Source organism: Bos mutus, chromosome X (genome assembly GCF_027580195.1).
Source record: "Bos mutus isolate GX-2022 chromosome X, NWIPB_WYAK_1.1, whole genome shotgun sequence".
NCBI lineage: Eukaryota > Metazoa > Chordata > Mammalia > Artiodactyla > Bovidae > Bos > Bos mutus.
The window spans coordinates 32,234,269-32,251,326 of NC_091646.1; the positions used below are offsets into that span (position 1 = coordinate 32,234,269).

Genomic DNA, 17,058 nt, shown 5'->3' on the forward strand with positions numbered 1-17,058 from the left:
ACCTGTTCAGTGCAGAACTGCTACAAACCTTTGATTTGTTTTAAAAAAAAAAAAAGGCAATATCCATGAAGCACAATAAAGCATACTGCAATAAAAAGAGGTTTGCCCATATTTTCCTTATATTTATCAATTTATACTAACTTCATGTCTTAATTTCTAAAACAACATTATATTCTTGATTCTAAAAGCCTCAACTGGCAGAGGAATAGGATGGGGGGACCACACAAATTCATCAAAAGATCATTTGAATGCTGAGCAACTTCCACAAAACAGAAAGGCAGCCCATTCTCTTCAAAAGGAGGTAGGACAAAATGTAACAGACAAAAAGAGAGACAGAAGAGTTAGGGAAGGAGAGCCGTCCTGGGGAGAGAGTCGTGAAGGAGGAGAAGTTTCCAATCACCAGGAAACCCTCTTACCAGGTCTGTGGGGAGTTTTGGAATTGCAGAGGGAAGAATAAGTGGGAGGGGAAAAAAATTCCACAGAATATGTGCCTTAACCACAACTCCCAGTGGAGAAATAGCCTAGACACTCACATCTGCCACAGCAAGCAGGAGAGGCGTGGGTTGCATGCTTAGGGTAAGGACTGGGCCTGAATGCCCTGAGGACAATCTGAGGGAGCTAAGGTGAGATAGCAACCCAAACTGTGGGATAGCCAGAGAGAGAGAGAATTTTCCTGTGAAAGCTCTAACCTAAGGCACAGTCTGGCCACTTCACAGAACAAAGGACTGAGTGAACACCAAAGGAGAGCTAGCTAGCTGTGGACTGGCCCCTCACCCTGCCAGAGGCAGAGAGGCAGGTGGGCAACAGCCAGAGATGGAAGACGAGGGGCAATCTCGGCCCCAGAGATGGCATCCTCCACCAAACTGTGAGCAGGCTCCTACTTGCTAACCACATCTTCCTGGGATCCTGGACGGTTGACATCTGCCAGGAGGGTCGCAGCCTGAGATCAGCCCCCCAGAGGAGACATACAGCACACCTGAGACAGTGCTCTTTTGGCACACATGGGACACCGAGCAGCCGGGACCAGGGAGGTGATTAAGACACATGGCCCACCTGGGGCAGTGTGCTTGCCAAGCACCTGGTCGCCTGAGCTGCTTGGACCTGGGAAGGGCACAAAACGCAGGTCCAGCTGAGTCTGTGCCTTTGTGGAGTACCCAAGAACCTGAACCTGAGCAGCTCAGACCAGGGAAGTGCATGAAATGCAGGGCCAACTTTGGACAGTTCCCCTGCAGAGCAACCTGGAGCCTGAGCAGTGTAGAATGAGAAAGCACAGGCCATCATGAGCTGGGGCAAGCCCCATGTGGTCCATACACCATGAGTACTCCCCACACATGCCAATGATATTTGTTTGCAGTGCTCCTCCCTCTCCACAACACAACTGAACAAGTGAGCCGAAATAAGTGACCACCTTCACTCCCTTGTGTCAGGGTGGAAATTAGACACTGAAAGGACTTGCAAACAGAGGAGGGTAAAATAAATAAAGAAGAGGGAGCTGCTCTGGAAGTGACAGGTGCAGCAGATTAAAACCCTGTAGTTAGCATTGACTATGCATTGGAAGGGGCCTATAGACCTTGAGAAGAAGTATAAGCTGGAACAGGGAACTATCCGAAACTGAACTGACCCCACCCTGCCGGCAGCAGCTCCAGAGAAATTCCTAGATATATTTTTACAATTATTATTTTTTAATTATTTTAATTTTTAAGTTCTTTATTACTCCTTTAATTTTCATTTTTAAAACCTACTATTACTTTGCAAAAAAAAACTATTTTTTAAAGCAAACCATATATATATATATATATATTATAATTTTTGTGATTTTTTTCTTTAATATTGTGTTTTTGAGAATCCAACCTCTACTCTAGATTTTTAATCTTTGCTTTTGGGTATTTGTTACAAATTTTGTACCTTTAAGAATCTAATCTTCAGTACCCATTTTTACTTAGGGGTGTGAATACTGGCTTGATTTCTTTCTCCCCTTTTGACTCTCCCTTTTCTCCCCCATGTCACCTCTATCTCCTCCCTCCCCCTTCTCTTCTCTACTTAACTCTGTGAAGTGTGTTCTCAGCTGTGGAGAACACTTAGGGAACTGATTACTGACCCTTTTGACTGACCCTCTCTCCCCTTTTGACTGACCCTCTTCTCCTCCTGGTCACCTCTGTCTCCCTCCTCCCTCTTCTCTTCTCCATATAACTCTGTGAACCTCTCTGGGTGTCCCTCACTGTGGAGAATCTTTTCACCATTAAGCTAGATGTTTTATCATCATTGCTGTATGGATGGAGAAGTCTTGAGGCTACTGTAAGAATAAGACTGAAAGCCAAGGGCAGGAGGCTTAAATACAAAACTTGAGAAAACCAGAGAACTCCTGACTCCATACCTGCACTGAAACAAAGCTCCACCCAAGAGCCAACAAGTTCCAGAGCAAGACACACCATGCTAATTCTCCAGCAATGCAGGAATATAGCCCTGAGCATTAAAATACAGGCTGCCCAAAGTCACACCAAACCCATAGACACCTCAAAACTCACTACTGGACACTTCATTGCACTCCAGAGAGAAGAGATCCAGCTCCACCCATCAGAACACTGACAAAAGCTTCCTTAACCAGTAAATCTTGACAAGCCACTAGTCCAACCCCACCCACAGGGAGGAACGTCCACAATAAAGAGGAACCAAAAACTTCCAGCATACAGAAAGGCCATCCCAAACACAGCAATCTAAACAAAATGAAAAGGCAGAGAAATATTCAGCAGGTAAAGGAACATGGTAAACGCCCACCAAACCAAACAAAAGAGGAGGAGATAGGGAGTCTACCTGAGAAAGAATTCAGAATAATGATAGGAAAGATGATGCAAAATCTTGAAAACAAAATGGAGTTAAAGATAAAGAGACTGAAGGCAAGGAGTGAGAAGATGCAAGAAATGTTTAACAAGGACCTAGAAGAAATAAAAAAGTGTCAATCAATAATGAATAATGCAATAACTGAGATCAAAAGCACTCTGGAAGGAACCAACAGTAGAGTAACTGAGGCAGAAAATAGGATAAGTGAGGTGCAAGATAGAATGGTGGAAATATATGAAGCAGACAGGAAAAAAGAAAAACGAATGAAAAGAAATGAGGACAACCTCAGAGACTTTTGGGACAATGTTAAATGCCCCAACATTCGAATCATAGGAGTCTCAGAAGAAGAAGACAAAAAGAAAGGAAAATAAACAACCCAATCAAAAAATGGGCCGAATAACCAAACAGAAATTTCTCCAAATAAGACTAACAAACACATGAAAAGATGCTCAACATCACTCATTATGAGAGAAATGCAAATCAAAACCAGAAATGCAAAATCAAAATGAGGTACCATCTCATACCAGTCAGAATGGCTGCTATCCAAAAGTCTACAAACAATGAATGCTGGAAGGGTGCAGAGAAAGCAGGATCCTCTATGACCCACCTCCCAGAATATTGGAAATAAAAGCAAAAATAAACAAATGGGACCTAATTAAAATTCAAAGCGTCTGCACAACAAAGGAAACTATAAGCAAGCTGAAAAGACAGTCTTCAGAATGGGAGAAAATAATAGCAAATGAAGCAACTGACAAACAACTAATCTCAAAAATATACAAGCAACTCCTACAGCTCAATTCCAGAAAAATAAATGACCCAATCAAAAAATGGGCCAAAGAACTAAACAGACATTTCTCCAAAGAAGACATACAGATGGCTAACAAACACATGAAAAGATGCTCAACATCACTCACTATCAGAGAAATGCAAATCAAAACCACTATGAGGTGCCATTTCACACCAGTCAGAATGGCTGCAATCCAAAAGTCTATAAGCAATAAGTGCTGGAGAGGGTGTGGAGAAAAAGGAACCCTCTTACACTGTTGATGGGAATGCAAACTAGTACAGCCACTATGGAGAACAGTGTGGAGATTCCTTAAAAAACTGGAAATAGAACTGCCCTATGACACAGCAATCCCACTGCTGGGCATACACACTGAGGAAACCAGAATTGAAAGAGACATGTGTACCCCAATGTTCATCGCAACACTGTTTATAATAGCCAGAACATGGAAGCAACCTAGATGTCCATCAGCAGAGGAATGGATAAGAAAGCAGTGGTACATATACACAATGGAGTATTACTCAGCCATTAAAAAGAATACATTAGAATCAGTTCTAATGAGGTGGATGAAACTGGAGCCTATTATACAGAGTGAAGTAAGCCAGAAAGAGAAACACCAATACAGTATACTAACGCATATATATGGAATTTAGAAAGATGGTAACAATAACCCTGTATACGAGATAGCAAAAGAGTCACTGATGTATAGAACAGTCTTTTGGACTCTGTGGGAGAGGGAGAGGGTGGGATGATTTGGGAAAATGGCACTGAAACATGTATAATATCATATATGAAACGAGTCGCCAGTCCAAGTTCGATGCACAATACTGGATGCTTGGGGCTGGTGCACTGGGACGACCCAGAGGGATGGTACAGGGAGGGAGGAGGGAGGAGGGTTCAGGATGGGGAACACATGTATACCTGTGGCGGATTCATGTTGATATATGGCAAAACCAATACAATATTGTAAAGTTAAAAAATAAAATTATAAAAATATATATCTATAAAAAAAAAAAGAGGACACTCTTACACTATTGGTGGGGATGCAAACTAGTACAGCCACTATGGAGAACAGTGTGGAGATTCCTTTAAAAACTGGAAATAGAATTGCCATATGACCCAGCAATCCCACTGCTGAGCATACACACCAAGGAAACCAAAAATGAAAGAGACACGTGTACCCCAATGTTCACTGCAGCACTGTTTACAATATCTAGGACTTGATGGCAACCTAGATGTTCATCAGCAGATGAATGGATAAGAAAGCTGTGGATTACTCAGCTATTAAAAAGAATGCATTTGAATCAGTTCTAATGAGGTGGATGAAACTGGAGCCTATTATACAGAGTGAAATAAGTCAGAAAGAAAAACACCAATAGAGTATATTAACGCATATACATGGAATTTAGAAATATGGTAATGATGACCCTATATGCGAGACAGCAAAAGAGACACAGATGTAAAGAACAGACTTTTGGACTCTGTGGGAGAAAGCGAGGGTGGGATGATTTGAGAGAATAGCACTGAAACATTTATGTTATCATATGTGAAATAGATCGCCAGTCCAGGTTCAATGCATGAGACAGGGAGCTCAGGGCCAGTGCAATGGGATGACCCTGAGGGATGGGATAGGGAGGGAGGTGGGACGGGGGTTCAGGATGGGGAACACATGTACACTCATGGCTGATTCATGTCAATGTATAGCAAAAACCACTACAGTATTGTAAAGCAATTAGCCTCCAATTAAAATAAATTAATTTAAAAAAAAAAAAAGCTTGATCTGACCCTCTAACCTGCTCCAGGTACTGGTCCATTTCTTAAAATCATTTACACACTATCACTGCATCTCTATCTCCTTGTAGTTCTTCAGCTTCCTATAATCTGGCTTTTGCTCTCAACACTCCAGAAAACCATGCCTGTGAAGAGCACCAACAGCCTCTACATAGCAAAATTCTATATTCACTTCTCTATTCTCACCTCAATTGATCTCTCAAGAATACTCAACACAGCTAAATAACCCTCCTTCTGTAAACACTCCTACAGGTCTGGCTGCTCCTTCTGTCTCCCTGCTGAATCCTCCTCTGCTAGCTGACCTCTAAATGCTGACTTCCCATGGTGACTGGTTCTGCACTCTCTTAACCCTAGATAAGCTCATCTAGACCTGCCATAATAAACATACGTTCTTTGCTGAAGACACATTGCATACAGAAAAAAACAAAAGGCATAACTAAAGCTGAGGGGCAAACCAAAGACAAAACCCAAGGTATACCAAATAGTTGAGGCAAAGGTAGATGAATAGAGACCCACAAAGACAGAGGAGAACCAATCAGGAAAGTGAGGTGATCTTGAAGCCAAAGGGGGAAAAAAAAACTTCAAGAAGGAACAAGTGTCACCTCCCAGCTCTGTTCACTGATAGACAGCATTAGGACTGTAAAACAGTCACTGAATTTTTACAAGGAAAGAGGCCATTGGTAAGGGTCGAAGAGACATGCTATGGAGTGGAGAAAAACACAAGAGAAACAGTGATGACAAATCATATGGTCCCTGAGACAGAGATGAAAATGTAGCAGCCTTCAAGAAGAAAACTGAGTTTAGCAACAATACAAAAATATCTAGGGTCTTAGTGGACCATAAGTTCTTTATGAAGGGTTATGAGGTAATTGCTTAAAATTCTTACGCTTATGAAATCTTAAAATTATATCAAGTAACGGGATGTCTTTATCACTTTAAGTACTCTTGCCATTATACCCTGTGTTGGTTAGAACGCATGCGTAATACTGAGTTCAATTCTGGGACAGTGTATTAAGACTAGACAGAAGTGCAAAGTATGGTGAGAGACCTGGAGACTGTTATCACCCAAAAGATGACTAGAGGACTAGAAATATTAAACATGAAAAAGACTTAGATGGAATACGACAGCGATCTTCAAGTTCATATAAAGTGTAATCCAATGGCTCTGTGGGTAAAGAATCCATCTGTAATGCAGGAGATACAGGAGATAAGGGCTCAATCCCTGGGTCAGAAAGATCCCCTGAAGGAAGACATGGCAACCCACTGCAGTATCCTTGCCTGGGAAATTCCACTGACAGAGGAACCTGGCAGGCTACAGTCCATGGGGTCGCCAAAGAGACATGACTGAGCAACTAAGCACAAGCATACAAATCACCTAGAAGGGGGATGACATTATTTGGAATATAACTAGGAACAGTGGATATAAGGATAGCTCTGGAAGCTATGCATACAGTGTTTTAGTCAATTTAAAAAGTCCTCAATTTTAAAAATGGCTGACTATTACATACCGGGTATAAAGCCACAGAAACTTTATTTTCCTCTCAGATGTCACTAACAAGCATTTCTTATTCTCTCCTATATTGCTAAAACTCACACCTATAATCAAGTCTCACATACGCCCACTACAATGCTCTTGCAACAGAATCTGTAATGTCTAAAGGAATAGTGGAATAATGGAAATATCTATAGTACAAAGAATACTGCATATGAAGTCAGAAAATATGTTCTGCTAATAATGAGGAGTATGTGAATGCCCAATAAATGATAAAGCACCATATAAGATCATAGTCAAGAAGAAAAAGAATTAAATTCTAAGCCATAAAGAGAAGAAGAAAAAAAGATAACGAAATATAAAGGAAAGTCGTCTTACCACAGTTCTTCCCTGTGGTAAGAACTCACTCCTTGCTTTGTCCCACAGCCATTAACCCTATTCCACTACATTTCTGCTAAGAATCCTGAATGAGTTTCCTGTGGCTGCTGTGACAAAATACCAAAAGATGCAAAGTTGAAAACAACAGAAATTTATTGTCTCATAATTCTGGAGGCCAGAAGCCCCAAATCAAGATGTTGGCAAGTCCATGTTCCTCTAAAATCTGTAGGGGGGAATCCTTCCCTGTCTCTTCCTAGTTTCTGGTGGTTTGCCAGCAATCCTTGGTGTTCTTTGGTGCATCCATGTCTTCACATGGGAGTCTCTGTGTCTCTTCTCATAAGGACACCTACTCCAGTATGACCTCATTTTAACTTACATCTTAATTATATATGCAAAGACCCTATTTCCAAATAAGGTCCCATTCACAGGTAGCAGGGGTCAGGATTCAACACATGTTTTTTGAGGATACAACAAATCCTTGTCTTGGAAACTCACCATTCCTCTCAAATCACTCCTAGTCTCCTCCCTCTACATATTCATTATCACCCCAATTTGCTTCCCTGACCTCTCAAAAACCTCTATCTTATCCCTTTCCTTAATCATATTAGAAGCATGTCCTTAGAACAATGGACCAGAAAGGGAACCTCCAATTAAAAAGACCTGTTTCTTCTGCCTAGAAAGTTCCAAGGAAAGAACATTTTTGGTTCAGTTGCTGGGGTTCCCCAAAAAAAAAAAAAAAAAGATATACTATTGGGGAATCCAAGTGAGAATTCTGAATGCAGTTTTTTCTTATAGAGGAATTATTAGAAATTGTGGTGAAGGTCTTTCAGTCCATTAAATTAAAGGTTATATAAGATGTGACTGGTTGACCTAACAACCTAAATGTCATGAGTACCCTTATTTATAGAAAAAAATGCACCCAGATTTTCAAAAAATCTTACAAAGGAATTTTTGGGTTATATCCATTTGTAAGTAAGAGGCTGCTTGCATTTAAAAAAACTGCTAACAAAATAGCACAGCAACAATATAAATGCTCCTCCTCAGTGAAGGCATCTTTAAATGGAAGCTGAAGATGCTTTCAGAGAACTGAGTATTGAAAAAGGATGAGTCGGTGTTTCTCACACTCAAGTTTATGTGTTTGAACAATTTTTTAAATTCTGTATTTTTATCTTGATAACATTAAAAATATATATAAAAATAAAAACAAAACAAAAAATATATAAAGTATCCTGGATTATCTACATGTATACCCATTAAATGAGTGATGGCACACAATTCAGTGCTGCGTTTGAATTACAAAGGCATAGGTGCCAAGAAATTCCCTAAAATAACAGTGCTTAATTTTCAATGTACTGGAAGCATGTCTGGCTGCTGTTAGGTTGGCACATCCTAAAATCATAATGACAATCATGACTCAAGCACTCTTGTATTCCTGCTGTGTTTTTAAATCTATTATAGAGACAAAATTTATCTCTTGCAGTAATGATTTACAAGAGCTGAGACTTTTATCTGATAGTCTGAAAATGACGGTGTGGAAAAATAGCATTAACACATAAATTATCTCAAGCTAAGCAGAAAATAATACTGAAAGGTGTTTGTATCAAGTGGAAACCAAGTAATACTACAATGTGCTATATGAACAAAGGTAGTGCAACTATTCAAACAGAACAAAGAAATGGAAAAATTAACTTGCCACAGAGTGCATGGTAATGGCCAATGCTAAATCAAAAGAAAGCATTCCGTATCATAAATTGTATTATTGCAAGGAGATGTATTATGTTTAATCCTTACAACAGTTTATTAGCAGGATGTTTCACAGAATATATGTCAAGAAAATTAAATTTTCCACCCTTGTATCATAGGCCATACTATTAAACTGGCCCATTAAATTAAATGCAGGTGGAGATGGAAGGTGCTCAGGAAGGTGGTGCTAGTGGTAAAGAACCTGCCTGCCAATACACAAGAGGCCCGTATTCGATCCCTAGGTGGGGAAGATCCCCTGGAGGAGGGTATGGCCACCCACCCCAGTATTTTTGCCTGGAGAATCCCATGAACAGAGGAGCCTGGTGGGCTAGTCCACGGGGTCACGAAGAGTGGGACACAACTTAAGCGGCTGAGCACACTGCATGGAACAAGAGAAGGCATAGAAGTGAGAACATGCTAGAGAAGGTTCATGAACTAGCTGGATGAGATGGAACAGTTGGCATTTGGCAAATGAGATGATTTAGGGATAAGGATAATGGCCATATGTAAAAACAAGGCCTTGCATAAATTAAGTACTTTGTATTTGCTCAAATAGTCTTTCGATTTCAGTTCAACACATGTTCTAAGCACTCAGTATAGCATACATTGGAGGCATGAAGACCAGTGAGAAAGGCTAGCTATACTCAAGGGAGCCAGAGTACAATATGGAAGACAGAAAGAAACAAATAAATGCAATAAAGTTTAAGAGTGAATAATCTAAGAATGTACACAATTGCTCAGATTTCTTGTGATTATCTCATCTTGGACAATGAACAAAGAAAAAAAATGCAGGTGTCAGACTGTATATTGGGAATTTCCTCAGTATACAATTATTTCTTCTTGGAAGAGAGGTCAAAGTGTCTATTTTATCCTCACTAGGTTCTCAAAACCCAGCACAGTGCCTTACATATAATAATCCCTCAAATATTTAATAAATTAATAAACACTGAGCATCTTTTGGTTTTATTGGGGGCTTCCCTGGTGGCTCAGATGGTAAAGAATCTGCCTGCAATGCTGGAGACCCAGGTTCAATCCCTGGGAGGGGAAGATTCCCTGGAGAAGGGAATGGCTACCTACTCCAGTACTCTTGCCTGGAGAATTCCATGGATAGAGGAGACTGGTGGGCTCCATGGGGTCACAAAGAGTTGGACACATATGAGTGACTTTCATACACACACATAAATGGTAGATAACTTTATATCCAGTAGGACCTGGCAAGAACAATATTTTGATTACCAAGCTATCTCCCTAAGTAAGATAAATGAGTTGAGCTGAGAGTAATGCAGTCCTCAACTCTTCTCAGAGAGGAAATAAGCAAATGACAGAAAACCACCAATTCTGATGCAATAACCTTGGAAGAGACAGAAGAATGAAGAACAATCATTTATATGGGAGAAAAAGAAGATATGTTTATGAAAATCCTGAAATCTGGTCCCAGATCAAGGATATTCTTGTTGGTATTGTAAATATTCTTTTGGGGTGATGCTCTGAGACCCAACCTAATCCTTGTCACTTTCTCAAGACAGGAGATTACCCTGTCAAGTAAAAAAATACCTGTTCTATTTTGCATTCACCACCACCACCATATAACATCATCTTGATTCTTTCTGTTTGCCCCTTCCACACACACTCACAAATATGTAAGCTACTGAGAGTAGCGATCTATCTTACTACCAGCTATATCCCCTGCAGTTAGAAGAGTGTCTAGCTCATATTAGCTGTTCAATAAATGTTTGTAAAACATATGAGTGGCTCTGCTTTCAATCACAGCTATTCAAAGTGAAAGAATGTCCAAAACATGACAGTATCCTCTGGGGTCGAGGATGAGACCATGGAGTTACAGGTAGCTGAAAGCAATTCATAAAACATAAAGATAACTGTTTGTGAGGGTTATGGAGGAGGGAGGCGTAAAGCATTTCCTCAAGAGTCTAGTACGCGTTCGGTTCGTTAAATATCGGCCAACAGTAATAACAAGAACATCACCATACAGGTCTGACGCTGAGGAAATAAGTCTGGGCAGAGACAGAGAGTTCCTATTTGAACTGAGGAAGAAGAAATGACAACATTAGGCCTTGGAGGAAGGGCTCGCAGAGGGTTACAAACCCAGAAGTAGAAGGTAAGGCAGAAAGTGACGTCATCGAAACTAGGGCGTAGAGTTTTTAGAAGATTCAAGAAACCTCAAGAGATTCGAAACCTACAAAGGGGTCTTGTGGAATACAAAGTGAGGGAAAATTTAACATTTTTCTTTTCCCTTCTGTAACAACTTGTGACGCATGCGGACTCTTTCGCTCGAGGCCTTTTTAGGTGCATAAAACGCACTTCACCCAAAGTGAACCTGTCCGACCATTCGAACTGTCGACACCAGAGAAGCCCTAGTCACCCTTCCACTGCCTCCTAATTCCACCTTCCCGTGGGCATCTCTGCGGTCCCCCTGCTGTCGTCTCCCCGCCTTCCACCCCGTTCTCCCCGCTGCTTTTACCTGTCCGGGCACCGTGCAAGAACTCGCCGCGCCAGGACACAGCCGCTCGGATCAGCACCGGATCCCAGGCTGCCCGTTCCCAGAGGAGGCTGGACCGGACGCCGCCGGCTTCCGCAAAAAAGCGCCCCGCCCGCGCGCGGCCCCCTGGGAATGTGAGCGCTCATCCAATGGGAGCGAGAGGCGGGGCGGGGCCGGCGGCGTTCCCAGTCCTCGTACTTCCCAGGAGCCGCACTGCATCCTGGGAGTGGTAGTTTCGGCTGGTCTATCGCCGACGCTGTTGCGCCTGCTCAATCAACAATTCTCATCATCAACCACATCAAGCGCTATTCCTTAGAGAAAACGAGAGAATGTAGGGCCACCAAAAGTCCAGCATTGAGTTGGTAGGATCAATGAAGAACTGAGCTTTACCAACCGTCTCCCTGCTTAGTCGCAGCAGGTAGCGTCACCTGTTACTTCATAGACAAGAAAGAATTCATCTGACAGAAATTCCCTCTACTTTCGCCACGACATTTTTTAACCGCTTTGGGTCGCTCAGCAATCCTTTCTCCCATTCCTTTCAATGATAGTTGTAGAGTAGTAGTAGTAATAATAATAATAAACTACTCTTTTTAGCTGTAAACTCCCTCATCCCTTTTACATCCCTATTCCTTCTTACCAACTTGAGCTCCACTAATAAACTCGAACTCCACTAAGAAACTCGTCTGTTTCATGTCTCAACGGCTCTCTGCTTACTTGCTCTTTGTTGTTCAGTAGCCAAGTCGTGTCCAACTCATTGCAAGTCTATGGACTGCTGCACGCCAGGCTTACCAGACCCTCATCATTTCCCGGAGCTTGCTCAAACTCATACCCATCAAGTCGGTGATGCCATCCAACCATCTCATCCTCTGTCGACCTCTTCTTCTGCCTTCAATCTTGCCCAGCATCGGGGTCTTTTCCAGTGAGTCATTTGTTTCCATCAGGTAGCCAAAGTATTAGAGCTTCAGCTTCAGCATCAGTCCTTCCAAACAGTCCTTCCAAATCAATTCAGGATTGATTTCCTTTAAGATTGACTTGTTTGATCTCCTTACTTTCCAAGGGACTGTCTACAGTCTTTTGAAGCACCACAGTTCAAAGGAATTAATTCTTCCATATTCTGCCTTCTTTGTTGTCCAGCTCTCACATGACTACAGAAAAGATTATAGCCAGACAATACGGACTTCTGTTGGCAAAGTGATGTCTTTGCTTTTTAACACATTGTCTAGATTTATCATAGCTTTCCTGCCAAGAAGCAATTGTCTTCTAATTTCATGGCTGCAGACATACAAGATGAGAGAAACCGCCCCAACCCTCTCACCGCACACAGACTTAACCTCCTCCCCTTTCCAGTCAAAATTCTCAAAGGTGTTGTTAAAACAAATAGACATTTTCCAACCAACAGTGGCAAATATTATTTTCTTGGGCTCCAAAATCACTGTGGATGGTGACTGCAGCCAGGAAATTAAGACACTTGCTCCTTGGAAGAAAAGCTATGACAAACCTAGACAGTGTATTTAAAAAGCAGAGACATCACTTTGCCAACAAAGGTCCATATAGTCAAAGCTATGGTTTTTCCAGTAGTCTGTACGGATGTGAGAGTTGGACCATAAAGAAGGCTGAGTGCCAAAGAATTGATGCTTTTGAACTGTGGTGTTGGAGAAGACTCTTGAGAGTGCCTTGGACTAAAAGGAGATCAAACCAGTCAATCCTAAAGGGAATCAGTCCTGACTATTCACTGGAAGGACTGATGCTGAAGCTCCAATACTTTGACCACCTAATAGGAAGATCTGACTCATTGTAAAAAACCCTGATGTTGGGAAACATTAAGGGCAGGAGGAGAAGGGGATGACAGAGGATGTGATCATTGGATAACATCACCAACACAATGGACATGAGTTTGAACAGACTCTGGGAGATAGTGAAGGACAGGGAAGCCTGGTGGGCTCCAGTCCATGGGGTCACAGAAAGTTGGACATGATTCTTTTTTTGAAGTGCTTCTGGATATGCACATTAGAGTGCATGCAGAACCATTTAAATAGGTGGCTTTATAATTTTATAATTTTCAAATTTATAAGTTCTGTTACCATTTATCCAAGCTATTGAAGAGTGGAATCTCTTTTCATAATACATGATTTTAGATAGTTTGAACTTCTGTAGTAAAGGTTTCAATTTCCATTTCAGTTCCTGGTGTTAACAAGCCTAGAATTATAGAACTGATGATTTATATAACCTAATGTAATCTCCCAACGGTATGGACGACAAAGATTATGAAGCCAAGAAGAGATGGAGCCTGGATTATGAACTAGCTTCCTTACACCATAAGCTTGAGAAATATCTGGTGGGCTAAAATAAGATACATATATCACACAGAATTCTACTCATATTTGAGAGATCTTGGATTTACATTCTGCTTATCAGGATTGGATCACGATGTATTATTTTGTAGTTCACAAACTAATTCAGTGACTGTTGCTTTGGCAACATCAAATTCATTCACATTATTGCAATATATCACTGATCATCAGTGCTGTTTATGCTTCTTTTCTCCTGGATATTTGGACTTGGACACAGTTTCTTCCTATTTGTGCTCAAGATAGAATTACCTCAAGAATGCCTGTTCTCCTTCAAAATTCACAGTCACTAGAGGGAGTGAACACATTACCAATATCTACAAAATCATTGCCATTTACTATGCAACAGTTTCTCTTTGCAGCTCATTCCAGTTAATGTCGCCACATATCCTGCTCTGCTGGTCTGAGCCATCAATGATTCCAACATAAGCTTTGGCAAAGCAGCTGTGAATTATTTCTAAGCTGTCTATCCCATTTGCAAAAAAGCAAAATGGCTGTCTGAGGCGGCCTTACAAATAGCTGTGAAAAGACGAGAAGCGAAAAGCAAAGGAGAAAAGGAAAGATATACCTATTTGAATGCAGAGTTTCAAAGAATAGCAAGGAGAGATAAGAAAGCCTTCCTCAGCAATCAATGCAAATAAATAGAGGAAAACAATAGAATGGGAAAGACCTCTTCAAGAAAATTACAGATACCAAGGGAACATTTCATGCAAAGATGGGCTCAATAAAGGACAGAAATTGTATGGACCTAATGGAAGCAGAAGCGATTAAGAAGAGGTAGCAAGAATACATAGAAGAACTGTACAAAAAAGATCTTCACAACCCAGATAATCATGAAGGTGTGATCACTCACACTCACCTAGACTCGGATGTCCTAAAATGTGAAGTCAGTGGGCCTTAGGAAGCATCACTATGAACAAAGCTAGTGGAGGTGATGGAATTCCAGTTGAGCTATTACCAATCCTAAAAGATGATGCTGTGAAAGTGCTGCACTCAATATACCAGCAAATTTGGAAAACACAGCAGTGGCCACAGGCCTGGAAAAGGTCAATTTTCATTCCAATCCCAAAGAAAGGTAATGCCAAAGAAAGTTCAAACTACTGCACGATTGTACTCATCTCACACGCTAGTAAAGTAATGCTCAAAATTCTCCAAGCCAGGCTTCAGCAATATGTGAACTGTGAACTTCCAGATGTTCAAGCTGGTTTTGGAAAACGCAGAGGAACCAGAGGTCAAATTGCCAACATCCGCTGGGTCATCGAAAAACCAATAGAGTTCCAGAAAAACATCTATTTTTGCTTTATTGACTATGCCAAAGCCTTTGACTGTGTGGATCACAATAAACTGTGGGAAATTCTAAAAGAGATGGGAATACCAGACCACCTGACCTGCCTCTTGAGAAACGTGTATGCAGGTCAGGAAGCAACAATTAGAACTGGACATGGAACAACAGACTGGTTCCAAATAGGAAAAGGAGTACGTCAAGGCTGTATGTTGTCACCCTGCTTATTTAATTTATATGCAGAGTACATTATGGGAAACGCTGGGCTGGAGGAAGCACAAGCTGGAATCAAGATTGCCAGGAGATATATCGATAACCTCAGATATGCAGATAACACCACCCTTATGGCAGAAAGTGAAGAAGAACTAAAGATCCTCTTGATGAAAGTGAAAGAGGAGAGTGAAAAAGTTGGCTTAAAGCTCAACATTCAGAAAACTAAGATTATGGCATCTGGTCCCATCACCTCATGGCAAATAGATGGGGAAACAGAGGAAACAGTGTCAGACTTTATTTTTGTGGGCTCCAAAATCACTGCAGATGGTGATTGCAGCCATAAAATTAAAAGACTCTTGCTCCTTGGAAGGAAAGTTTTGACCAACCTAGACAGCATATTAAAAAGCAGAGACATTACTTTGCCAACAAAGGTCCATCTAGTCAAGGCTATGGTTTTCCTAATAGTCATGTATGCATGGGAGAGTTGGGCTATAAAGAAAGCTGAGCACCGAAAAACCGATGCTTTTGAAGTGTGGTGTTGGAGGAGACTCTTGAGAGTCCCTTGGTCTTCAAGGAGATCCAACCAGTCAATCCTAAAGGAGATCAGTCCTGAGTGTTTGTTGGAGGGACTGATGTTGATGCTGAAACTCCAATACTTTGACTACCTGATGCAGAGAGCTGACTCATTTGAAAAGACCCTGATGCTGGGAAAGATTGAGGACAGGAGGAGAAGTGGATGACAGAGGATGAGATGGTTGGATGGCATCACCGACACAATGGACATGGGTTTGCGTGGACTCTGGGAGTTGGTGATGGACAGGGAGGCCTGGTATGCTGCGATTCATGGGATCGCAAAGAGTCGGACATGACTGAGTGACTGAACTGAACTGAACAGAACTGTCTATCCCACACAGCAGTGATATTTCTCATCACACCAAGGGCATGCCATGTCTTTCCACCTGAAATAGAAAAGTGCTTCTCATAACATACCAAGCAGCATCCAACTTTTGATGACTTATTATTTTTCAGTTGAATGGCTACACATAGCCATAGTGCTGGTAGGCAAATAAAAGACTTCGTTGTTGTTTAGTTGGTAAGTCATGCCCCGCTCTTGGCGACCCCACGGACTATGGCACATCAGGCTCCTCTGTCCTCTACTATCTCTCAGAGTTTGCTCAAATTCATGTATATTGAATCGGTCATGCCATCCAACTATTTCATCCTCTCTTGCTCCCTTCTCCTTTTGCCTTCAATCTTTCAAGGCGTGAGTGTCTTTTCCAGTGAATCAGCTCTTCCCATCCAGCAGCCAAAGTATTGGAGCTTCAGCAAAACTCCTTCCAGTGAATATTCACGGTTGATTTCCTTTAGGATTGACTAGTTTGATCTCCTTGCAGTTCAAGGGACTCTCAAAAGTCTATTCTAGTATCACAGTTTGAAAGCATTTATTCTTTGGCCTCCAACCTTCTTTATGGTCCAACCTACACATCCACACATGACTACTGAAAAAACCATTGTTTTGACTATATGGACCTTTGTTGGCAAAATGATATCTCTGCTTTTTAATACACTGTCTAGGTTTGTCATAGCTTCCCTGGTGGCTCAGATGGTAAAGAATCTGCCTGTAATGCAAGAGACCTGGGTTTGATCCCTGGGTCAGGAAGATTCCCTGGAGAAGGGAATGGTCACTTACTC

The 17,058-nt window shown here is 41.5% G+C and overlaps 1 protein-coding gene across 4 annotated transcripts in view; it reads right to left on the minus strand.

Moving 5' to 3' along the window:
* Positions 1-11,634, minus strand: part of VAMP7 (vesicle associated membrane protein 7) — a 90,287-nt gene extending 78,653 nt beyond the window's left edge. For all 4 annotated transcript variants that reach the window (XM_070365409.1, XM_005900050.3, XM_070365408.1 and 1 more), the window contains exon 1: positions 11,506-11,634. The gene's annotated coding sequence lies outside the window, so the exon portion shown is untranslated. The remainder of the gene's footprint in view (positions 1-11,505) is intronic.
* Between the last annotated feature and the right edge of the window lie 5,424 nt (positions 11,635-17,058).